Source organism: Geotrypetes seraphini, chromosome 15, assembly GCF_902459505.1.
Source record: "Geotrypetes seraphini chromosome 15, aGeoSer1.1, whole genome shotgun sequence".
Taxonomy (NCBI): Eukaryota; Metazoa; Chordata; class Amphibia; order Gymnophiona; family Dermophiidae; genus Geotrypetes; species Geotrypetes seraphini.
This window is the reverse complement of record NC_047098.1, coordinates 3,798,347-3,823,561: the sequence shown is the minus strand read 5'-3', so window position 1 is coordinate 3,823,561 and position 25,215 is coordinate 3,798,347. Positions and strand designations below refer to the sequence as shown.

The 25,215-nt window shown below is 42.6% G+C and overlaps 1 protein-coding gene across 3 annotated transcripts in view; it reads right to left on the bottom strand.

Annotated features, from left to right (window-relative positions):
* Positions 1-25,215, bottom strand: part of RAP1GAP (RAP1 GTPase activating protein) — a 196,077-nt gene that overhangs the window by 101,912 nt on the left and 68,950 nt on the right. For 2 of the 3 annotated variants that reach the window (XM_033922753.1, XM_033922755.1), the window contains exon 1: positions 9,220-9,345. The exons of the other annotated variant lie outside the window; for it this stretch is intronic. The gene's annotated coding sequence lies outside the window, so the exon portion shown is untranslated. Of the gene's footprint in view, positions 1-9,219; positions 9,346-25,215 lie in introns of those variants that run through there. 3 annotated transcript variants of the gene reach the window in all.

Sequence of the window (25,215 nt, the reverse complement as noted above, 5' to 3'; positions counted from 1 at the left end):
GTTCCTAATCACCCTTTGTAAACTACTGTGAATCCAAGACGATAAAGCAGTATATAAGACACCACTAGCATAGCATACTCCCACCCCAACACTCGCTCAGTTACGGCTGAGAAGGAAGATTGCCGAGGTTTCCAGGGATCAAGTTATTATGAGCACATTTCCCTACACTGTACTGCTCTCAGAGTCCTTGGGGAAAGAGAAGTACTGAGAGTTAGAATAAGCGTAGGCTAAGAAGACAGGGAATTTGATAAGAAACGGTGATTGTTTGAAAGCTGCTTTTTTCAACTTTGAATGGTAATTTATTTGTTCGCATATTTCGAATCAAGTAGAACCAATATAAAAAGGGACATTTTTCAATTACTACACAGAACATGTAGTCCAGGCACAACTTTAACCCATAAAAGATTAGGCATTTTATAGTTTTTATTCACTGATGGCTTTGAGGGCCACAAATAAATTTGCAGGCATACCTGATCCATCTTATGCATATTCATTAAAGATATCTTGAAAACCCAAACTGTTTGCAGTGAATGCTACTGTTCTGTTCATTTTCTTTGTAACACTTTATTTTACATTTTGTGTGAATAAATACCGAAAACTGAAACCTTTTATCACAACATAGGGCTCCTTTTACTAAGCTGCGCTACGCGGCTAGAACTGCTATCACAGCTTAGTAAAAGGAGCCCATAGTAAATATAAGCTGACCGTTCCTTTGAGGTGTTTCTTTGCGATTACAGCCTTTCAGAAACAGTGTTTCAATGCAGAGTTTATTTTATTTTGCTGGAAGTTGCTTTAATGTTTGTTCCATGAATATGAATAGTTTTATTGAACTACACTTTGGTTGTACCGTAAGCAGGTGAAAAATGACTAAAGACCACATTGTCCCATCCAATTGTGCCTTTAACGATCAACGTTAAATCAGTTCTAACCAGTTTAGCATCAAAGTAGTTTAGCTTCCGATGCACATAATGGCTCTACACGGTCTTTTCCATGCTTCACAGCATTCTCCAATAATATTATTTAAATATAGTACAACAAGGTCATTAATACTAAAATTAGCACTCTGGGCGATGGCCAGACATTGCCTAGTGATACACAAAATGAAGCACTGACCTTTAATGCTCCAAAATTACTGGCGTCTCAGGCATGTGTGTTAAAGGTGCATCTCATACGCATGTATCATACTTGATGAGGGGTGCCATATATGCACGTGTCTTAAAGGCGTGTCTCATACATGTCTGTTACAAGCATATGCCAGACTGCATAAGAGGTGGAGGAACATATAAGTCCCAGGAAGCAGTGTAGAAAAACACATTTGCATTTCCTTGGGTTCCACCCTCTCCTCCACCTATGGCTGTCATACCTTGAAACAATTTTGGAATTACTCCTAAGCAAAAAATTAAAACACCTTTTCAAATTGCTTTTGCAACTAATGCAATATCAGCGAAAAGGCAAAATGCCATTAGTGCTGGGCTTTTTAAATCACTTTTGCAACATGAGCACCTTACGGCTATCAACACATGTGATGCACGCTTATGACGTGTGCCCATGATGCGCCTTTGATTCACTCTCATGCATTCCTACGACTTAGCATTTCCTGGTGCATGCGCACATTTAGATCTTTCCATGAATTTATTTTTATTCAATTTTCTATACTCTTCTCCCAGGGGAGCTCAGAACGGTTTACATGAGTTTATTCAGGTACTCAAGCATTTTTCCCTGTCTGTCCTGGGGGAGCTCACAATCTATCTAATGTACCTGGGGCAATGGGGGGATTAAGTGACTTGCCAGGGTCACAAGGAGCAGCGTGGGTTTGAACCCACAACCCCAGGGTGCTGAGGCTGTAGCTTTAACCACTTCACCACACATACTATTCTGCTCATGTGTCAGTCATTTTCTCCAGTGACTGATTGGCTGGAATTTCTGTGGATCTCTGTAGAGCTCATTTGCGTGCCAAGTTTTTGCAGCATCGCTCGTCTTTTTCAAATTGGAAAATTTATCAGCAGTACAAATATATCACAGGCTATATCGAGGTGGAAGATGATATCTTTTTTCTTAAAGGACCCACGGCCACAAGAGGGCATCTGCTGAAAATCAGGGAAATTTCATGGCGACACCAGAAAGTATTTCTTCACCGAAAGGGTGGTTGATCATTGGAATGATCTTCCACTGCAGGTAATTGAGGCCAGCAGCGTGCCAGATTTTAAGAAAAAATGGGATAGGCGTGTGGGATCTCTTAGTGGAAGAAGTTAGGGGGGGTGGGTCATTAGAGTGGGCAGACTTGATGGGCCGTGGCCCTTTTCTGCCGTCATTTTCTATGTTTACAATGACCCACAGGATTTTAATGGTAAGTTTAGAATATCGGAGCCTGAGTCTGGGAAGAGCATGGATGGGATTCACACTTACATGAGTAAATGTAGAAAATACTATAAGAAGCAAGCATATCTCACAGCTGCCAAGACTCCCCCATTGAGCAGGTCATCTCCTGCTGACCAACAGGTGGCCACGTATAGCAGATAAATGCCCCCAAGTGCAGAGTTGCATATGCATATTTTATAAAATACATATCTATGGCTGAGAAACACACAAGTTCATTTAAATGTGCACAAAGTTGGGGAAAATTGGACCAATATGCATCAAACTGGAAAGGTGTACACGAAATCATATTGCTCAGTTCATTAAATGGTTGCTATAATGTTTTACATTTTAATAGCTTCAACACCCAGTCATTATAACCAGTAATAGTCCATAAAGACCAAACAGAACAAGTAGAGAGGCTCTCCCTTAATACTGGCTACTATTATTAAGCTAAATATTTTGATATGAATAAGTTAAAAAAAACAACCCATATAAAACGTATAAAACCAAACAAATTGCTGTTCTGTGATCTGTTTCACACGAACCAGGGGGTTCTTTAGCCTTCTGAGGATCATGAAAAGTTTAAAAGAATAAGTATTTGGTCTTTATGGACTATTACTGGTTATAACGACTGGGTGTTGTGTAGGTTGAAGCCAGTCTTGTATTAATTACATTTTAAGACGTTAGGGATAGTTCTGGGAATCTACTCCAGGTGCTTTTTTATTAAATTACTCCCTATGTGGGAACTACAACTGTTGCAAAATTGTTCTCCTGGCCCAAACAAACATCTTCTCTGCTATCTTGGTGATTTTGGAAGTGTTAACTTTATGTTGATTTTCATTTCTGATGTTAGAATATAAATAAATATGTCTGTCTTCATCAGAGGAGGTATTTGTTCATTAGATTTGGCGTTAAAGAATGTTATCATTTGTTCATTTTGAAACCCTCCCTGATGAATGCTGTCCTAACTTTATCTCGATCGTTATCCAGACAGTGGAATGAATTTCACCATTGTCTGGATAACTTCATTGTGCTCCAGCACTATCCAGATAGCACTGAGATGGTTTGAAGGACTTTTAGCAGCAGCATCCTTCTAGCGAATGCCAGTAACCCCATCTCAGAGCTGAATGGAATCTAACCCGTCCCCACAGGCGTCAACGCCCTCTTTTCCTCCTAACTCCAACAGCCTCCTGTGGTTTTTAAAATGGTATTCATTAGTCAACCAATGAGTGTTCCAAGCCTCAGTCTGGCATTCCAGTTGCCCCACTCTCCATCACCCTGGGCATCCCATGGTTACTTCTTCCATACCCATGGACATGGAGGAAGTCACTGCTTGCCCTGGATCAGCAGCATGGAATGTTGACCTGGATTGGCCACCATGAAGACGGACCACTGGTCTGACCCAGTAAGGCTATTCTTATGTTCTAATGTTCCTGCAATCTCCATTCCCAAGCAGCTCTCTACTGGGTCTGCCTACTTTTCCCCACAGGTAAACATGGATGAACTGTTGATCCCTCCTTATATTTTTCCTGTGTATAAGGTGGGAAGTTTTCAGACAACCTAAACTTGGCGAATATCTTTTTGACTGCAGAAAAATGGCTGGGGCTCTGCTACAATTCTCCTGCATATCACAATTCATAGATCTAATCAGGTCATGATATTTTCATATGTTTTGCACGCTGGAGCTTCAGTTCTGATTTGCATTCTGTTTACACTCCATGGTGCCTGGCTAGAACTAAGAAAAGGACAGAAAGGTAAGGAGGCAGAGTATGAAACAGTGACTCAGGAGCAACAACAATAAAAAAAACCCCAAATGTGTTTCCATTCCCATCTTGTTAAAACATAAAACCAAGGATATAGCACTGGGCTAGCCTGGGCCTATCACTTTCACCTCAGGCCCAGCCCAGCAGCAGTGCAACACATAAGCAGCTAGCAAGGAGACAGCACTTAGCTTGAAATGCAATTGCCTCATCGGACCACTGCTGACACGGCCAGCGTTTTGTTTTCTTCTAACTAAGAATGCTGTTAATAACTGGACTTCTACCCTGATGCAGGAAGACTGCCGGGCACGAAGGCAATTCTTATGTTCTTAAGGATCTCCTTATCTTTCGTTGCTTTCTGCTGATACTTCCTTTTTGTTTACTTTGAATGTATTTCTTGAACAAGTGGACACTTGTGAATTTGTTGAAAAATAATAAATAAATAAATATTTTTTTAAAAAAAAGGATACTTCCTCAAACTCCAACAATCCTATTCCCATTTTTACCAAACCTGGTGTACTTCCTACCTCCTTTACAACTCTTCCCCATAGACTGTGTTTCCTTTGTAAATATGAAATTTATTTACATTTATATCCCGTCTTCCCCAAAGAATGGCTTACAGTTTGCACTCACAATTTTACAATATAGGGTTTATATACAGTGTGTTGCAAACTTAGTGATGATGGTGAAGGATTGAGGGAGTCTCTAGACAAAAAGGTAGGATTTACAGATTTTCTAAAGTTAAGAAGTTCTTTAAGGGCTCTGATATGAGGCTAAATTAAATAACTTGATTCAAACTGTATTTTACAAACTAACAAAATTAAAACAAGTCAAGCAATTATATTATCTTCCATTGTTGTACACTGGACCAAAATGCAGCAGCCAGAATAATTTTGGGCTTACACCATTAAGAAAGGAGATCCCGAATTTTATGTAAGCTTCACTGGCTTCCAGTTCGAGTTCACTGCAAATTTAAGATATGTACTATGATTTTTAGAACAATTCATGGTATAACTTCTTATCTTCCTGAATTAAGACTGTTAAAGTGTCAGAAATGAGGAGATACTACCTGGCTATACTTAAGTAGAATTTTGTTAAATTTTACAGAATTTTTTTTATTGTAAAATGGGATACTGTGATGGCATTCCCTTTTCTTATTCTTTCTAATCTGCACTAAGCAGAATATAAGTTCCTGTATTGTATTAGTACCATTAAGCTTGCAACAATAAGAAAAACCAACATTAAATCATCTCAACTAACCCTTCTTCACCTCTTCAGACCTGGTGTTCAAGTTCTAATGTTGTGCATACCTTAAAAGTATGTTTGTACAATCTACTGCCCACGAGACAGAACTCGGCCCATCAAGTGCTTTTACCTGGCCCTCATAAACTCAGTGAGATTACATGAAATCACAAGACCAACCCAAACCAGCCAAGTCACACAGGGAGCAGGAATCCCACTAAGCTTCTGCAGCTGGAATCAGATGAGGGTAGAGACTGGGTGAAGGCTGTGGGGGTACAAAGAGAGCATGCTGCCGTCTGAATATTACAAATGTAAATACAGCTTTAATTAACTAAAGCAAAATTTGGAAAGCTTCTCTTAAATAGCCATTCATTTGAATACGCTGTGTGCCAGTGTCCTATGTGCTAATTCATGCAGCATTATCTTCTACTCGAAACACTTAGCTGCTTCGTGCAATCACAAGAATGCTTGTAGATGTCTCATCAGCTGTTTTTCCACTCTGAATCAGACCTTAGATTGAATGTGAGCAGACTTGAGCTACTATTGAAACAAGTGTCAAGTCAAATAAATACAGTAACTGCCTCTGGTACAAATTTAAGGTTATAAGCCTTCTTGGGATAGTGAAATATCTACCTTTGAGCTAGTAAGGATAAGGGGGATGGGACAATCAAAGCCATTTACATTTGGAGGGTTACAGTAAGTGACTTTCCCAGAAGAGCAGCAGTGGGAACTGAACCCTGCTCCCCAGGTTTTCCGTCCTGGTTGAGTTCTCAGACAAGGCTATTTCAGAGATCTTCTGGCCAATCCTCTAATTCTCACTAGCCCCCGTCTTTACTGACTGGGGAAAATGCTCCTTTGGTTGAGCTTTTGACTATAATTCACCTTCTTGCTTCTCTTTACTTCTCCTAGTAATTTTGACTTCTTGACTTTTTGCTCTCCTTCTTTTTGGTTTCTTTATTTTGTTTTTGTGGCCAACATCAGCTGCCATCTTAATATTTGTCCTTTACTGCTGCCTCCACTGTTTCCCTGCATCCCTTATACATTGGGCTTCACAATGCAGGTTTGTCAGCTGTCCTAATGTTGGTGGCATTGTGTCCTAGCTGCCTGTCAGTTAACTGCATTTAAAATGTTTAAATGCAAAGCAGGTTGCTGGGGCATCTGTTCAGGGCCTTCATTTTCTACAGTCATAATACTGTGCACACCCCAGCTTCACTAAGCACTGCATGATTGAACTAATGGGTAACCCAGAAGGACATGAAGGTGACACGCCACTGCACCATCCTTAATCACTACAAAGCAGTACAATAGCAGTGGTATAAATTGATAACTAAGCATTTAGCAGACAATATGGAAAAAGTGATATAGAAAACTGCAATAGAATGGAATCTATCTAAGGCTTCCTTCTACCCGATTGAAGGCACTGCAGATTGTGCAAAACTCAACAGCTCGGGTTCTGATGGGAAAATCCTGCTTTGAGCACATTACTCCAATTTTAAAGAAACTGAATTGGATCCCAATTATATTTCAAATACAATTTAAAATTTGGGGAAAATAATTCAACAAGGGATTTGCAAAACTATACCTGACTATTTGAAAAATGTTTAATAATAAAGATCAGAAAATTATATGTTATTAGATGTACAAAAATGGGACAAAGTGAACTATGCCAATACTAGAAAATCCTGGTTTTCATTTGCAGGTCCAGGTTTACGGAATGAGGTACCTGGAGCAATATGATTCTGTGAAAATGTTTTACAGCTCAGGAAGTTGCTTTGTCCAGGCTTTTAATTGATATTGGTAATTTATGGCTAGAAGTGAGATGGTGGAACCTGATCTAGAAGAAAAGTTAGTGTGGAATTCTGATTTCTTTGTAGCAGGGCCAGAATTTTAAGTTTGGTTTGTAAAGTCTGATGAATGGAGTTTTGTCTAATGATATTGTGAGCTGCTTAGTTTATTAAACAGATTAGAAATATTTTAAATAAATAAATGTGGTTTGGTAAATATATTAGTGGAGCCATGCTATCTTACAGCACCTTCTGAAAAGAAATTAAGACAGTATTATTTGATAAATTTATTTCTTAATTCGATGTTTTTATTCTTAATATAACAATTTTACTGGTTTTACTTAAATTTTTATTGTATTTTTAGTTAATACGCTGTATTCTCATTTTAATATTGTACATATTGCTCCAACTTTATGGAACGCCATGCCACCTCAACTCCGCCATGAAAATCTTCTCGACAAATTCAAGACTAAACTAAAAACGTTCTTATTTCAAGACACATACCACAGCCTTTAAATACTTCCTCTCCAACAGCTAGCAAAATTTATTAACCGCCTATAAGAAGCGACCCCCATTCCTAATGTTATATCCCCCCCTCCCTTTTCTTTTAACTTTGTTTTTTAATGATGTAATTATTGACCCCCCCTTCCCCTTTTTACCCTCAAGTTCATAAATAATTATGAGCATTAAAAAGACAATTTACAAATACAAATATTTGTATTTGTAAATTGTCTTTTTAATGCTCATAATTATTATTTTAACCTTTTATTTATTTATTTTTTTAGCATTGTAAACTGGCTGGATGCATGTTGATGGTCGGTATATTAAAAATAATAAAACTTGAAACTTCGCTGATTGTCCAAGTTTTTCTCTCTTGTGTAAACCGCCTAGAATTCTTTTGCTTGTGGCGGTATACAAAAATAAAGTTATGTTATCCCATCAGGAAGATGAGCCCATGACACTATGATCTCCTGTATTTAGTAAAAAATGATACTGATCTGTGAAATGATTGTTTACGATGGCAAATGGGGGAAGATCTTGAAGCAGCATTTACCATTTGATTTGGATTTCCTTCCAGGAAAGGGAATCCTTCAGAGGGAGTTAACAAGTAGTCACAACTATCTTTCACACAGTCAGACAGCGAGAGCGTCACACGTGTGCACAATCCATGCAGCCCACTGGAAACAGCTGCAACTCGTTGGCTGCCCTGCATTTCCATAGATTTAATTGGACTAGCACCACGAGGAAAAGCAGATGGAGCAATCATCCCATATTCTGACAAGACAAAGATCCCCTTTTGACATGGAAATCTCCTTTGGCAGCCCACATTGAAAGAAAGGAGAATGAAGCGCTCTTGAGATATCAGAAGTGTGGGCTTAGCTGCTACCCCAAAAAGAGACCCTGGCAACAAAGCAGGAGCAGAAGCACCCAGAGATATTGCAGATGGTTGCTATAGAGCAGGGGTGTCAAAGTCTCTCCTCGAGGGTTCTCAGGATTCCCCAATAAATATGCATTGAAAGCAGTGCATGCATATTCAATGGGGAAATCCTGAGAACCCGACTGGATTGCAGCCCTTGAGGAGGGACTTTGAGACTCCTGGGTTAAAGCAGGGGTGGGCAACTCCGGTCCTCGAGAGCTGCAATCCAGTCGGGTTTTCAGGATTTCCCCAATGAATATGCATTGAAAGCAGTGCATGCACATAGACCTCATGCATATTCATTGGGGAAATCCTGAAAACCCTCGAGGAGGGACTTTGACTCCCAAATGAAAAGCGATTCAGACCAATCTAGTCGCCAACTCTTCCCTTGCACTTGGCAAAGTCTTTGCTCAAGGGAAGCTCCGTCATCCCCTCTTTAAAGAGCAGCAGCAGCAGCACTTAGGGGGGGGGCGACCCGGGGCTTTGTTACGCCGTCTCCCCCCTCCCCCACCATCGAGAGCTGACTTCCCGCTTCCCCATCCCTCGTGAATTATAACAATCGGGGAGGGGCCTCCCCCTCGCCCAGGCTCTCGTCTCAGTGTGAGTCCCTGATAAAACCCAGCCGTCGAAGGGGGGGGGGAAGGGAAGCGCCACTTACTCAGCCACCGACCGAACAGCCACCGTTGCTCCTCAGTGCGCGTGAGATGCCGGCTCGCGCGGCTGAGAGCGAGGGGAGGGGCGGGGGGAGTCTCGACCAATCAGAGCAACCTCGCGCCGCTGGCCGCGCCCCCAGCGGAGCGTCCCGGCTCAGCCGCGCGCGGCGGCTCCCCCTGTTGTCAGCGCGAGGGGCCGTCGGCATGGCAACCCGCAGGATGCCAGGCGCGAGCCCGTGCGTGCTGCTGCTTCACAATGCCTATGCACCAGAGGGAAATGCATGCACTAGCTTCATTGTGGCTAGGGGGATTTCCAGAACTCTGGGCTCCATTCACTAAGCAAAGCGCTCGATTCGCACGCAAATGAATAAAAAGGCGTCGATTCATGAACCCATTTCGTGCCTAAAAGTTTCGACTGCTGAGGACCAGTCGTTTACATCCTCACCGACTATGGGCTGCATTCACTAACCTGCCCGATCGGTCCCGATCCCGGCAGGTCCGACTGATTCAATAAACTTCAACATGCAGATGAGGGAGATCAGAGGAACACCCCCAACTGCCTGCACGGCTCACGCAAGCGCAGACCCCAAGCCGCATGGCTCCTAAAACCTGGTCCCGCTCTTGCCAGCTGCCACAAAAAGAGAAATGGGGCTCGCTGGGCGGGGAAGGGCAATGCGGCAGGGGAAGATCGAGGCAGAGCAGGGCAGAGAGCAGGGCTTCCAGTTGGAAAGACGTTCTTGACTGGTTCCCAGCAGTGCTTCTCCAGGTGATCGGCCAGCCCAGTCGGATCGGAAATTTGGTGTAGTGAATCAGGTTGCTGTCAAATTTGCATCCGTTTCACCTCATTTGCATGCAGGAGAGGTAAGTGAATCAGGCCCAAGGGAAATCTGATAGTTAAGTGGTTGCAAAACGAGGTACACGATCGGTTTGCTTAGTGAATATAGCCCTATTTCTGCCTAGCAACTGCCGCAGGCATGTTAAGAACCCCATTGAAAATATAGATCTACCCCGCAAAAAATCTAAACTTTAAATATGTGTAAACTTTCATGTACACAAGCATTAGAAATATTTTTTTTTTAATGCGCATAGCGAGTGCCGGAGTGGATCTCAGATTTGTAATGCACATGGCAAGAAAATTGCGGATTAACCCCGTGCTCTCCTTGCACATTGTACATTTCATATATCAATGCCAAATTAAAAAAATCAAAAATAACTTTTAAGGGCTAGCTATCCCTCCCTCCTTCCTTCCAGCTAGATTGTCGCGTGCATCTGACGTCACGGGATTGCCTTTGATTGCTTCATGCTTCACGGCAGAAAGAGCTGCACAGCCTCCTGGGATGCGTAGGCACTATATAACAGCGCATGATCCCAGCGCATTCAACTGCTGTTAACTTGTGCCTTTTAACAACTTAACAGTTCTTTTCCTGAGAGAAATGTTAAGCTGTTTGGAAGTGCACAATAAACTTCGAGATCGGTCCGTAAAAAAAGGACAAACTCGAAGAATACCACAGCTCGCTCACAAACCTCCATTGCTATTTCTCCTTAAACCTCTCCAACAAATTTTTCAAAAAGCTACGGTCACAGCTTATACAGCTTGCAACGGCACTTAAGAAAAAAAACTACAGTTCTTATATTGCATTTTTTACGACAATGCTTTGCGGTAGGCACATTCGGAGCCCGCCAATGATGTCCGCGATTAAACCTCACCCCATTTCTACGCCCTGAAGTCCTAAAGAGCTAGCACATGAGTTATGTGCTTCAAAACCAACAAGGATACAGTGCACATGCACGTCGATCGATGTTACAGCGAGACGTGTGCACAAATAGGGGCGTGTTTACGATTTGATCATTTGCATGGATGAGCTTTACTGAATCGATCGGCCAGAATGACTCAGAAACAGATAGGACACAAATAGGATCGATTTGTGGACTTTAGTGAATCTAGCCCTATGTGATGGCTGGAATAAAAGCAGTTAATATATAGCATAGATAGATTACAAAATGTTCAGAAAGGTTTTCGTACCGTTTGCCCTTGCTTTCAATATGACACAGTACCAAAGAGATGGAGTTTAAATACCAGACTGGTGCAAGGACTGTACTTCTGTAGACTTCATCAGGTTTAGAGAAAGAGAAATGGAAAAGGTTGGTTGTTGTTTTTTTTTATCACTAAATGTAATAATTCTTGGAGATTTATTTTATTTAATTCACAAATAGGAGCCTCCATCTTCACTCAGCTGGAGAATCAGGTGTTATTGCTTGGATTTGGTTCTTTTTGTTCTAGAAATTCTTTATTATTGGATAGAGGTTTTATGTAAGGGTTTGGTCATTACCTTGTTTGTTTTGATTATCTGAAAGAAAGGGTTGGTTGGGCAAGGCTGGAAGGAAGTTTAAACAAATTGCAAGAAAAATAAATGCAAACTGGAAATTCTCAAGACTACTTATGATCCTGTCAATATTTAGGTAAAGGACTTGAAAGATAAGATTGCTTGGGTGCCAACAGTTCTGCCCTAATTCGAAAGCATGGGGTTGGGGTGGGGCATGTTGACAAGAGAGCTTGAAGGAAGGTAGCAGATTATTTGCATAAAATTGAATTAACTAAAAGAAAACGATAATTTGTCTAAGAAGATTGAGGCAACTTTGGCTCAGGTACAGAGTTATACTGTAAAGAATGACATGGGGACAAAGTTTGTCCCTGTCCCAGCAAGTTCTGTCTCTCTCCCTGCCCCGTACCCCACGGGTACCCGTCACCATGTCATTCTCTATTAGATTGTAAATTCTCAGGGGCCAGATAAAAATAGTAGATTCTTAACCGGAACTCAATTAACCAGAACTCTCAAGCAACCAGAAATAGAAATCTAAGAAAATCCATTTCTGGCAGAAATTTAAGTGTAAACTTGGCACGCCAAACTTGAATACACCCACGATTTGCCTACCACATGCCCAGTTGTTTGGAACACTTTATAGTATGGGGTATCGTATTAGTTAGGCCTAGTTTTAATCGTAACTCTCAAGCAGCCAGAAGCTACATTTATCTGGTCCCGGTTAACTGAGTCTACTGTACCAGAATACAGCTCACTTTGAGATAAATTCAGAATTTTTAAAGATTTTAATTCATTTGCAAGCCCTCGTGGTTAGAGCTACAGCCTGAGCACTTTGAGGTTGTGGGTTCAAGCCCAGTGCTGTTCCCTGTGACCCAGGGCAAGTCCTGCTGAACCAGAACGTGCTCAGGTGGGCTAGTCTTAGTTAGGGCACTGGTCTTTGACCTATGGGCCGCCGCGTGAGCGGACTGCTAGGCTCGATGGATCACTGGTCTGACCCAGCGGCGGCGTTCTTACTTAACCCTCCACTACCCCAGCTACACTAGGCAGATCGTGAACCTGCCCAGACCGATTGGGAAAAATGCTTGAGTACCTGAATGTACACTTAGACAACCAGTATAGAGATAAGCAGTATAGAGAAAATTACACACGTATACTCACTCTCTCTTTTGCAGTTCTTCTGGCAAAATTTTAAGAGACATCTAAAAGCACATTTTTTTCAAATGGCTGTCCCGAATTGACTAATGGAATGAGGACAACATCAGTGATGTCACAATGGCTTCACTATCCTTGGCTCACTTAAGAATTGGAGTATGAATGGCCACAACCACTAACCCGCAAGCTTTGCTTTGAAGAATGCTGGTGTAGAAGGACCGAGGTTGAAATAGACACTAGAAAATGACATGGGATTATTTCCCGCGGTTATCCGCGGGGACGGGGACGGTGATGAATTTTGTCACCGTGTCATTCTCTACTCTCAAGCTCTACCAGTGACGGATCTGTGAAGTGTATTAAGACCTGCACTAAAATATGACTGTTATCAGGCCACTTCAGAGACTTTTCTATCTCTTAAATTTGTTTTGTTTTATTTTTTATCTTCTTTAATTCTTTCTATTTTCCATCTCTTTGATTTTTGATCTTGGAAATGTATTATATCTTGTTATTACATATTTTTAATTTGTCAGGTACTTTAGCTAGATTGTGAGTGAGCCTTCGGGACAAATAGGGTCATTTTTCTCATTGTAAACCGCTTAGGTCAGTAAAATGCAGGAGCGGTAGATCAAATCTTAAATAAACATAAAAATCCAGCAATAGGAGGGCAGGGAAAGTTATATCATGCAGAATCCAGCTACTCCGCTTGTCACACCGCAGAGGAGCAGATTGAGGATTTAAGTGTAAGTCTATATCCAAAGGCATCTCTAAACAAGAATGTCTAAGCCGAGATGAAGTGACGGGGAGTTCCCGCTAAAGAAGCTAGCCAAGAGCTTATTAGGTGAATGTTTGATGGACAGGGTCCATTCGACACAGTGAAATCTCTTGGGGTTAGCACGATACCCATCTTTAACCCTGGCATTCCCATCTGCTTGGTCATGAAAAGTCCTTTTCCCTTTGTTGTATCCACTTTCTAAGCCCTCGTTGTATAATACAAAGAACCTGCCGCCATCCCAGCACGTCCTATTGAACACAATAATGTCCTGTCTTCCCTTCCCTCTTCCTACCCCCATGTCTTTCAGTATCCGAGTGATTTAGTGGCAGATCTGCACAATGCACACAAGGCATCTTTCCAAGATTCAAACGTCAAAGTTGACAAAGCAAAGCAGGTTCCTACCAAGGTAGATAAGAAAACTGTACACAGAAGGTGCCAAGCAAAGCAAACAACTTCAATGTCATTTTGGAAAAATTGTGTCCCGACTTCTGCTGTTACCTCGAGACAGCAAGAACCAGCTATTGCTCAGTCCAGAATGAAGCACAGTTAGCTGATCCCAGCACAAACCTGCCCTTCAACCTGCTGGAGCAACATTTAATTAGCAGATGATAAGCTTATTAAGCAAATCGGCTACTTCAGGCTCTGATGCTTGTGGTTGAAAAGGGAGGGGCACCGGTACGGCAGTAATGTCCCTAAATACCGTGCAGGAGTCAGCATGTGGGGCTTTTAATTAGGAGCAACTAACCCAATAAACCTCATCTCATATGGGTCACAGCACTAATGTGTTGGTGGGGTGAGGTCATGGGAGCCAGCAGCAGCATAAAATCACTGTAAAAACAGCTTGGGGTCAGTAATGACACATACTTATGAGCAAAATTATCAGACAAAAATAGGAGAAGCAAAGGTCAAGAGATAAGTAGAAAAGAGAAAGATTACAGGCCAACTGACCGATTGTGGACCAGTCGTGACCTCTGGCAGAAGTTAGTTTTACTTTCTTATTTTTAAATATTTTTGTTATTTTATGCCTCTTGTATTTTTACACTTTACTTTGGATCCTGCCTGTGAAAATAGAGGTCAAGGAGTCAGGCAGAGCACCAGAATTTTACACTACATGAAGGAAGTTATAGAGTGGATGGTATGTTATGGATTACAGTTGAATGTAAAGAAAACTGAAGTTATGACAAAGGGGTTGAGTTGGAGAAGTTGAATGTGAAAAAAGAGCTGTTAGTTTTAGGGGTTTGGGTTGATACTGGCCTGACGAGTCATCAGATATCAAAAATTGGTTATGGACAGTTGCATATGTTGTACAGAGTGAAGTCGATGCTTTCGGCTTACGATTTTCGAACAGTGGTACAAGCAATGATTTTGGGTAGATTGGATTACTGTAATGCGTCGTATTTAGTAGTAACAAAATTAAAGTATAAAGCTTTACAGCTTCTGATGAACTCGGCAGCCTCAAACTCCACTCACTCAGCTGCCCCTCACTATCTCTCTTCACTTATCTCCCCCTATGTGTCCCGTCCCCCCCTCTCCCCGTGAGCTCCACTCAGCTGGTAAGTCCTTCCTTTCTGTGCCCTTCTGTTTGGCTGCCAACTCCAGACTCCATCCTTCTGACTCCGTCCCTTCTGCCTTGCTGCGCTGTATGCTTGGAACAAGCTGTCTGAATCCCTATGGCAGGCTCAGGGCCCAGTTAAAGGCCCCTATGGCAGTGCTTTCAACTCCTCTCAACTTGGGTTCTGCATCCCCAATCCTATATGTCATGTCTGCCTGTCCAAGTTATTGTAAGCTCTTCTGAGCAGGGACCTTCTATAAATGTCAAAAATATACAGCACTTGCATACGCCTTTCAGGGTTATATAAGTGATTAGTGGTAGTAGTAGTGGCAGCAAGATTAATAACTGGGGCGTCACGGATAGTCCATGTGATGCCTCTTTTGAGGCAATTGCATATAAAGTGCTGTCAATAATCCATCACAAACGGTGTGTGATGTGACTTATTGCAAGTGTAAGATCTGAAAGTAGTACGAGATTGTCAGTGGATAAAGTAGCCGGGGTACGTCATGCATAGATAAGTACACTTCCCCCTCCCGTTTGTGGTTTTAGGGCTTGCAATTTCGATTATTTGTGATTCCCTAAAACCGGAATCTCGAGAGACTACGGGAACTCATGGTAGCCATTTTGTATGAGTGATCTACCCAGGGCAGGAGCGTAGGAAGATCGCTCCTGCCCCAAAAGATCTCTAAACCACCCGGTATGCCAGAGGGAAGGCGGGAGGGAGGCTCTGCCCCTAACCCCCGCAAATATTGAGGGAGGAGTGTAATGCAATGTTTTCATCAGCTGGGATAAAACATTGGAATGCCTTGCTGGGGCAAATACATTTGTGTGAGGGGAGAGCAATATTTTAAAAACTACTAAAGACTCATCTATTTGTAAGTGTTTTATGTGAGGAAGTGAGAGGGCTGAGAAGCAGGGCAGATGTTAAGTTGTTTTATTATATATATATATCTTATTTTTTTTAAGGATTGTGAATGTTAATTGAAAACTGCCTAGGTATTTTTAGGCAGGGGATACATTTTTTCATAAATAAATAATACATAAATATGGATGACTTGTTAATATACCTCAATAGGAGTTCAATGCGATTTCCAAATTAATAAGAATGACACAGGGACACATTTTTCCCCATCCTGTCTCCGCAAGTTTTGTCGCTGTCGCTGTCCCATTCCTATAGGCTCTGCCTTAACCACACAAGCCTCGAACACTTATGATTTTAAAGTGTTTGAGGCTTGTGCAGATAAAGATGGAGCTTGCAGGGATGGTAACTAGAGAAATGACATGGTGACTGTTACCCGCTGAAACGGAGAGGAAAAAAACCTGGTTGCCGCAGGTATAGGGACAAGGCTATTCACTGCCCCGTTAAGTATTTTTTGTTCATTGCCTCACTTATCACCCCTCGCGATCGCATGGTCCAGCAGCCCCTTTCCTCCTCCCTATTGCCGCGATCCAGGCATCTCCCTCCCTCCATTCCCTTCACCTTCGCTAGCGATTTTCATTTTTCTGTCTCCAAGCGGCAAGAGCCTTTTCACAAGTCATGTGCAGCTGTCTGAAACTTCTCCTCTGGAAACAGGAAGTTACATCAGAGGAGAAGTTTCAGGGCAGCCGCATGTGACTTGAGAAAAGGCTCAGGCCACTCGGAGACAGTAAAATTAAAATCTCCAGCAAAGGTGAGCAGATGGAGGAAGGGAGATGCCCGGACCATGGCAATCAGGAGGGAGGGAGGAAGGAGGGAGAGGGCTGCTGGACTGTACGATTACGAGGGTGGCAAGTGAGGCAATGCACGCATGGAAGTGGTTAGGAGAGAGGGGAACACACTGGAAGGAAGTGGAGAGAGAGGGGGAGGGGAGGGAGGAGCAGACGCTGCATGGAAGTGGGTAGGAAAGAGAGAGGGTAACACGCTGGAATTGGAGAGAGAGGAGAAGGGAAGAGAGGAGCAGACTGCATGTTAGTGGGCAGGAGAGAGGGGAGAAGACGCTGAAAGAAAGTGGGGTGGGGAGAGAGTGGAACTGACGCTGAAGGGAATTGGGGGAGGAGAGAGAAAGGGGAGCACATACTGGATGGAAGGAGGGGATAAAGAAAAAGAGCACATGCTGGATTGGGGAGACAGATACCAGAACTGAGGGCAGAAAGGAGGAGAAAGATGCTAAAAACTACCTGTGGGAGGGAAGGAAACATAGAAGGGAAGAAGACAGAGATGCCAGACTATGGGGGGAGCGGAGGGAGATGGGTGCCAGACCAATGGGGTGTGTGTGAAGGGAGAGATGGAAGGGAGAGGCAGACAGTTTCTGTTAGAAGCATAGAAACAGAGCAGATGCCATATGGAAGAGGCAGAGAGAAGGCAGACAGTAGCTGGAAGGAATAGTATGACGAGAAGATGAGGAAAGCAGAAACCAGACAATAAAGGTAGAAAAAAAAATTATATTTTCTTTTGCTTTTTTTTTTTGCTTTAGAATAAAGTAGTATTGTAGTTGTGTTGATAAACATTTATAAACAATGCCCTGCCAGCTGAAGATCTCTTCCTCTAGTTTGGCAGCCAGAACTTTGATTTATAAAATGACAAGTGTACAGAATACTGTTTCTTTTTATACTTTAATAAAATAAGTTCAGGCTTGCGCGGATGGGATCAGATGGTTTGCAGGGACGGGGCTGAGATGGGGACAAATTTTTCATTCTCTAATGGTAACCCTAGAGGGGAGGGCAGCCAAAGCAGCTGTAGCCAAAGTAAAACAATAGATCTGCCAAACTTAAAGAACATTGGTGAATATTTTTGTTAGCGGAAAGAGTGGGTGGCTTCACGGATCCCATTCACCCAGATAAATGACTTCTAAAAACTGCCCACATATGTGATGTCTTGAGAGGATAAGGCTGAAGTTTTGGCTAGAGCCAAGGGTAGCGGAACGTCTCTTTGATTGTTTTGAGCCCTCCATCCAATCTCCAGCCCTGCTTCCAAGGTCTCTAAGTGCTGATGTGTTAAACAAATCATTGGTGCCCCCCTCCCTGCTAATTCACATCCAGTGCCCTTGCAAAGGCCCTGCTTCAAGGCATGGAGCTCGGGTATCGTTAAGTTTACTATCAGTCTTAGGATGGCAGAAAAGAACAAACCACAAATGTCCCTCCCAAATTAGTGGATGTTATACTCTTGCTTGACATTGTGACTTTTCCATCCATCCACTTATTCACCCACATCTTATATGGCACAGCTGCTAGGGCTAGTGGTCCACCTTGTCATCAGATGTACAGTATAATGAGCTGCAGATGTTAATGCAACAAGACAGGAAGGTACTGAGTGACTGTTTCTCCCTGACTGAATTATTCCCCTGGGAACTTTTCTTCCTACTGCAGCTAAGAGCTTTGATGCTGTGAAATTACTTGCATTACTTTTCACTGGACTGAAAATCCACTTAAGGGGATTCAGTCTGTGTAAACTCCATTTTGCACATGTAATTCCCATTTTAGCCTTTCAGAGCTCACCTTTATCTGATGCAGAAGAAAAACATCTAAAGATGGATAACTCATGGTTGTGGTTCCTGAAACTTGTCAGGCTGCAGTCAGAGGATTTCAGTACTCCTGGTAGCCTTATTTATTTAGTCAATTTTCTATACTTTTCTCCTGGGGAGCTCAGAATAGTTTACATGAATTTATTCAGGTACTTGAGCAGAACTGTTTGATCTCCCAATACCTAATAGGATAAGGATCGATGAGGAAAGGCACAAGGGAGGAGAGTGTGGCACAGTGGTTAAAGATACAGCCTCAGCACCCTGAGGTTGTGGGTTCAAACCCACACTGTTCCTTGTGACCCTGGGCAAATCACTTAATTCCCCCCCCTTTGCCCCAGGTACATTAGATAGATTGTGAGCCCAACAGGCCAGACGGGGAAAAATGCTCAAGTACCTGAATAAATTCATGTAAACTATTCTGAGCTCCCCAGGAGAAAATCTCTTTAGTCTCTCCTCATGCAAGAGGAGTTCAAATCCCTTTATCTTCTTGGTCATTCTTCTTTGAACCTTTTCTAGTTCCATTATATCTTTTATGAGAAAAGGCAACCAGAACTGAAAGCAATACTCAAGATGAAGTCACACCATGGAGCGATACAGAGGCATTCTAACATTCTTATTTACCATCCCTTTTCGAATAATTCCTAGCATCTTGTTTGCTTTTGTACGTTGCTGTACATTAGGTGAAAGGTTTCAGTGTATTATCTACAATGACACTGAGATTTTTTTCTTGGGCGCTGACCCCCAAGGTAGACCCTAGCATCTTGTAACTATGATTTGAGTTATTCTTCCCAATGTGCATCACTTTGCATTGTCCACATTAAATTTTAAATTTCATCTGCCACTTAAGATGCCAAGTCTTCCAATTTCTTAAGGTCTGCCTGCAGTTTTTCACAGTCTGCATGCTTTTTAGCAACTTTGAACAGTTTAGTTAGTGTCATCTGCAAATTTAATCACCTCACTCATCATTCCCATTTCCAGATCATTTATAAAAAGTTAAATAGCACCGGTCCCAGTACAGATCCCTGCGGCACTCCACTCTGTACCCTCCTTCATGGAGAAAAATGGCCATTTAACCCTACCCTCTGTTTTCTTTTGGATAACTAATTCCTTATTGATTTTATTTATTTATTTATATTCCATTTAATATACAGTTAACATTTCCATTAATCACTTCGGAACAACTAAAAAGAGGCACAGATGTCTGAACCAACTTCCAGTTACATATACTTTTATTAGCAGTTTTTTTCAAAAGTCCAAAAACAAGTCCTTGATATGTTAAATAAATGTGGTCCCACATTGTTGTTCTCATTAATCATGTCGGCCCATATTCTATAAAAGACACCTTAACTTGGGTGCCAGTAAGGTACCCTACAGGCGCCTAAATTAAATGTACAATGCAGTTTAAAAGAGCTTTTAAAAAAATAAATATTAAGAGGGAACCAAGATGGCGGTGGATTAGCAGCAATGTTAGCATTCCATCCCTGCCAGACTATTTCCTTTTAAAGAATTGCTGGATTTTTTCAGCGTTCTATACTGACGAATTCTACAATGCCACATACAAAAAGGAAGCACTCTGCTCGGCTGAATCCCTCACTGCCGGGACAGACGAAGATGGACAACTTCATGGCAAGCTCACCTTCTATTCCAGGAGTCGAGTTGCCTGCTTTTACTTTGGGGGACGGAGCCTCCAGAATTTTTGGCCTGGAAACATCTTTTTCTCCTCCGTTTACTCTGCCTCCACCGTGATCGATGTCAGAATACAGCGACGCTATTGCATCTCCAACCCAGGGCGGGCAGATGTGCAAAGAGGGAGCTGACCTGCAGACTGACGCTGATGCTAGAGTCAACCAGGGAACAACAGAATTGAGCTCCCCTGCGGTGGTTACCTTGGATGGAGTTTGGAGTGTTCTACAAAGGCTAGAAACAGCAGTAACGAAATCAAATTTGGAATTCTCAAAGGCCGTGAGTAAAATAGATGAGCTACCCAAATCTGTGGAATCCATTAGAAATGACACAACAAATAGGCTTGACTGGGAACTTGGTGAACGATAAACTTTCCATCCATAGAAAAATTGAACAGATTGAAAATTTTTTTAATAAGTTAAATTTTAGGCTGTTACATTTTCCTAAAGCTACAGGAGTAACACCGGGCGACATGTTTAAAAAGTACTTGTCTGAAGTACTGACATTTCCACTTGAAACAATGCCGCCCATTAACCGTATCTACTGTCTTCTTAAAAAAAGAAATTGGACAATCAACCTGAAGCTGAGAAATTGCAACTATTGATATTACTAACCTATCTGATTTACTGGAAAAATCTTTAGAAATTCAATCCCTTGTCTCATTTGTTTTTGAACAAGACCTAAATTCCGTAATGCGTATGTTTTTCCGTTTTTCTCAAACTTTATTCATTGGACAAAGAATTTGGGTCTACCTGGATGTGACTAAATCTACCCAAGAACGAAGGAAATTAGTCCTAAATTTGAGACAAGAGGTTAGGGCATTAGGAGGCTTCTTTTTTACTAAGTTACCCATGTAAATGTTGTGAAAATATGCTGGGACTAAATATACCTTTTTTGCCCCTGACCAGCTTAAAGCCTTTGTAGATACTAAGAAACTGCTCCATTAAAAAGCAGGGATAATTCAATTAAATTGCAGATGGTGTTAGAACCTTCATTTAGATATATAACTTTTAATTGATCTCTTTATCTTTTGTGTTCCCCTCCCCCAGCTTTATTGTGGTCTAAAGAAGAGATTATATATATTACTCTTTGAATGAAGATTTCTGCTTTTTGTTAATTCTTTATTCTCTGTATTTCCAGGACAAGTGGATGCTTGTAATTATATTGATAAAATGAATAAATTAAATTTTAAAAAAGAGCTTTTAAAATAAATTTCAAGGTGCCTAATCACGTCTACAGAGGTGCTTTACGAAACCTAATGCCACTGTAGGCATGACTAACACCGGAAATGGCATCAGGTGCCATAAAGTGCCTCCATAGGCGTGATTCACATCAGAGGTATGTGCTGGAAATGTAGGCCTTGAAAACCCTGGCCTTCATTTTTGGTACCAGTGGCATAGTAAGAAGGGGTGGTACGCCCCGGGCACAGCACCCCCCCCCCCGCTCCTCTCCTTGCCATGCTCACACGCCCCTTGCCTTCCCCTGTACTTTTTTTTACTTCCCCAGCACAAGGTTGAGGCCCACGTCAGCATCAGCGCTTTCTCCAACGTCACTTCTGGGACCTGTGCCTAAGAAGTGACATCAAACAGCGAGCCGATACCAAAGTGGGCATGCTGCTCACGCCAGAGACCTTAAAAAGGAATGGGGAAAGGGAAGAGGGGGCACCACTCACCCTTACCACGCCACTGTCTGGTGTCTACCTTTCCCGAAGGTGCGATTCTCCAAACAGCGGTGTTCATAGAATCCAGGCCTTCATTCCTTCAGTTGCTGCTTCTTAAAAAGCTTCCATAAAAAGAGGTGTTTTTAATAATTTGTTAAAACTCTGGAAGTTATTATTCAGTCTCAATTGTCATAGAAACATAGAAAGATGACGGCAGAAAAGGGCTACAGCCCATCAAGTCTGCCCACTCTTCTGACCCACCCCATCAAGTCTGAGTGCTAACCAGATTATTCCAAAGCTTCACCCCTGCCACCGAAATAGCCATAGCTCTGGTACTAGCCTACCTCACATGCTGTAACTCATCAACAGATAAACGCATCGTGATCTCTGATCTTATGGATCAGCGGTGAATTGCTTGAAAAATTTATTTATTTATTCAATTTTTAGTCCGTCCTCCCACAGGAGCCCAGAACGGGTTACACAGTACATCCATAATAATCGAGACAGGACTGAGATGACATAATTTACATAAATTACAATATAGACATGACACTACAACATATGCACTAAGTAGCATCTGGTGTTAGGTGGCGTAGGTGCATTGACTAAGTGGCATTTCCGGGTGAACGACTTTTGGTAGGCAGGCCCACTAGTAGAGTGTTACAATGGTCTACGCAGGATAGTACAAAAGTGTAGAGTAGTTGGGCAAATTTGGGTTCTAAGAAGTATGCATGTATGGTTTTTAGCTGGTGGAGGTAGTAGAAGGAGGATGATACTAGTTTGGATACGTGATCTGTCATTGATAAGTTAGAGTGAAGAGTTACTCCTAGGCTGCGGACATTGTCTTTGGGTGTAAGGGTGTTTGTGACCCAGGAAAAGGACGGACGGGGGTAGACGCATAGATCTTTGTGGATCCAGAGAAGTTCTGTCTTGGATTCATTTAACTGTAACTTGTTCCCGGTCATCCAGGTCTTTATTTCAGTTAAACAAGATTGGAGGTTATAGATTTGTGTGTCTCGGTGATGGCCTAGGGGAAGATAGAGTTGTATGTCGTCAGCCTTAAATAGTACTCGAGATTTAAAAGTGAGCCGATGCAATTTTCATAGTAAAAGTGTTGCATGCTCAAATTTATTGGCACCAACGATTAAATGCGCTGCAGTGTTCTGAACCACTTGTAAACGATCTACATTTGGATGATGACATTCCCATATACAGTGTGTTACAATAATCCTAATCCACAACTGAGCATTGCCTCCCATCCCATGACTCCTTTAAATTTTCTCACCCAGGAAAAAGGAGAATATATTTACAAACATGCCTCCTCCAAGCAATTTGTCTCATTATTTCACTTAAGACAAGGTCAAGAAACGCAGGTTGGGAGCCGTGATAGTCATGAACAGGCTTTGCTGTGTGTCCTGACTGACTTCTATTCTTAGCAAATTGTGCTTTGAGATGCTTTTAGCAGCTTCATTGTGTTCCTGGCTCCCCGTGCCTCCTTATTTGGGGGGATGCGGGGAGAGGATTGCGTGGTACTAGTGTGAAGTGCATCTCTGCACAGCCATTATCACGTCATGCCTTCCAGTTGAAAATAATGTGACAGCTCCCAAATCCTGCCACTACGCAAGCTGCTGATGGCACTCTATAAAAATACCCACTTTGCATGGAAAGAGAGAAGCACGCCGCTCCAACCTAAGAGGAAGGAGAGAAATTGTTGGCTCTGAATCACCAGACTAACACCGTCACTGTCAGGGTGGGGGTGACAATCCTTTAGAAAAAGGGAGAAAGGTGGACAGTAGTGAAAACTAGACCATTGGACGAGCCAATCGCATCACTTCCATCTGTCCAGCAATGTCCTCTGCTGTTCCAGTACCAAAAGCCACACACCTCATTCCTGCTTGCACCATCCTCTGCTTGTCTATTGTTAAGTCTTACACAACTCTGTCAATGCACCTCATTCCCCGTCCCTTTAGAAAATACAGAGAGACATTACTATAGGGTACCATATTTGTGAAGACAAAAAAAAGGCCACATGACCCTGCCCACTATATAGCTTCAATTTCCCTCTTTTTACTGTCTACCTACAGCTTTGTCTCTTTTCTCTCACACCTGTTTCTCACTAACTCTGTCCTCTACTCCCTTCCATCCAGCATGTCCTTTTCTCTCTCTTTCCACTTCCATCCACTCTGTCATCCCTCTCCAGCTCCCTCTCCGCACTTCCATCCAGCATCTTCCCTGTCTCTCCCCACCCTTCCATCCAGCATCTTTCTATGCCTTTTCCATCCAGCATGTTCCTTTTTCTCTCCTTATCCTTCCCCCATCCTTCCATCAAGCATCTCCCTTTTTTCCCCATCAATCTTCTCTCTGCCCCTTTCAAATCCATTCAGGTATTCAAGCATGTTTCCCTGTCTGTGTCGGTGGGCTCACAATCTAATGTGCCCCTTTCTGATTGACCCAATAAAAAAATATTTTCTTTAATTCAGGGCGAGTTGCTTACAATCCAGGTGCAAATGTATTTTCATTATAAGTATCCTGAAAATCTGACTGGGTGGGTGAATCCCAAGGACTAGGCTGACAACCCATGGTTTAAACCATTTTCAGACTCTAAAAGTCATATCACAGCTGATTCTACACAATTCAAAGTTTCCCCTCTCAGCATCATCCTCCCTACCTTAAATCTCAGTCATAGCTTCGCCGACTGTCTGTCTGTCCCAACTCCTAGGAGCAGGATTTACAGTAACTCACACTTTTCACTGGTGGTCTAAAGGTTAGATTTAGTCACATGCATGAACACGCTGTCATGGGATTTAACAGGGGTTATTTAACGTAGTTAGTTGCTATCGACTCATGTTCAAGTCCTAGCGACTTGATGAATTACAGAACTAAAAAGAGTGGTTTTGTGCTAGTCTAGCAAGGTCCTCCAGCATCACCCCCATGGTTGTCCCCAACAGACCAAGCTAGTGGCGTAGCGAGGGCAAGAGGCACCCCTCCCCCGCCTGCCACACACGCACCACCACTCCTTCCCTTCCCCTGTACCGCTAGGCTGAAGTTGTGCTCTTGACCCCATCAGTTCTCCCTCCAACGTCATTTCCTTTGCGCATCACCCGCGACATCAGTGGAAGAAACAATGGGGTTACGAAGAGCACATTGACCGCTTTGAACAACAACTTCAACTATAGGTAGGGAGGGGGACGCGCTTGTGGAGGGGAAGAATGGGAAGAGGCGGGGCGGAGAGGAGAAGGGGGAGGTCGGTGTTCCTACCAACATGGCACCCGGGGCAGACTGCCCCCCTTATCCCCCCCTTTTCTACACCGCTGTGTCCAGCCATCTGACTGCAGGTCGCCCCAGGTCAGGATTAATTCGT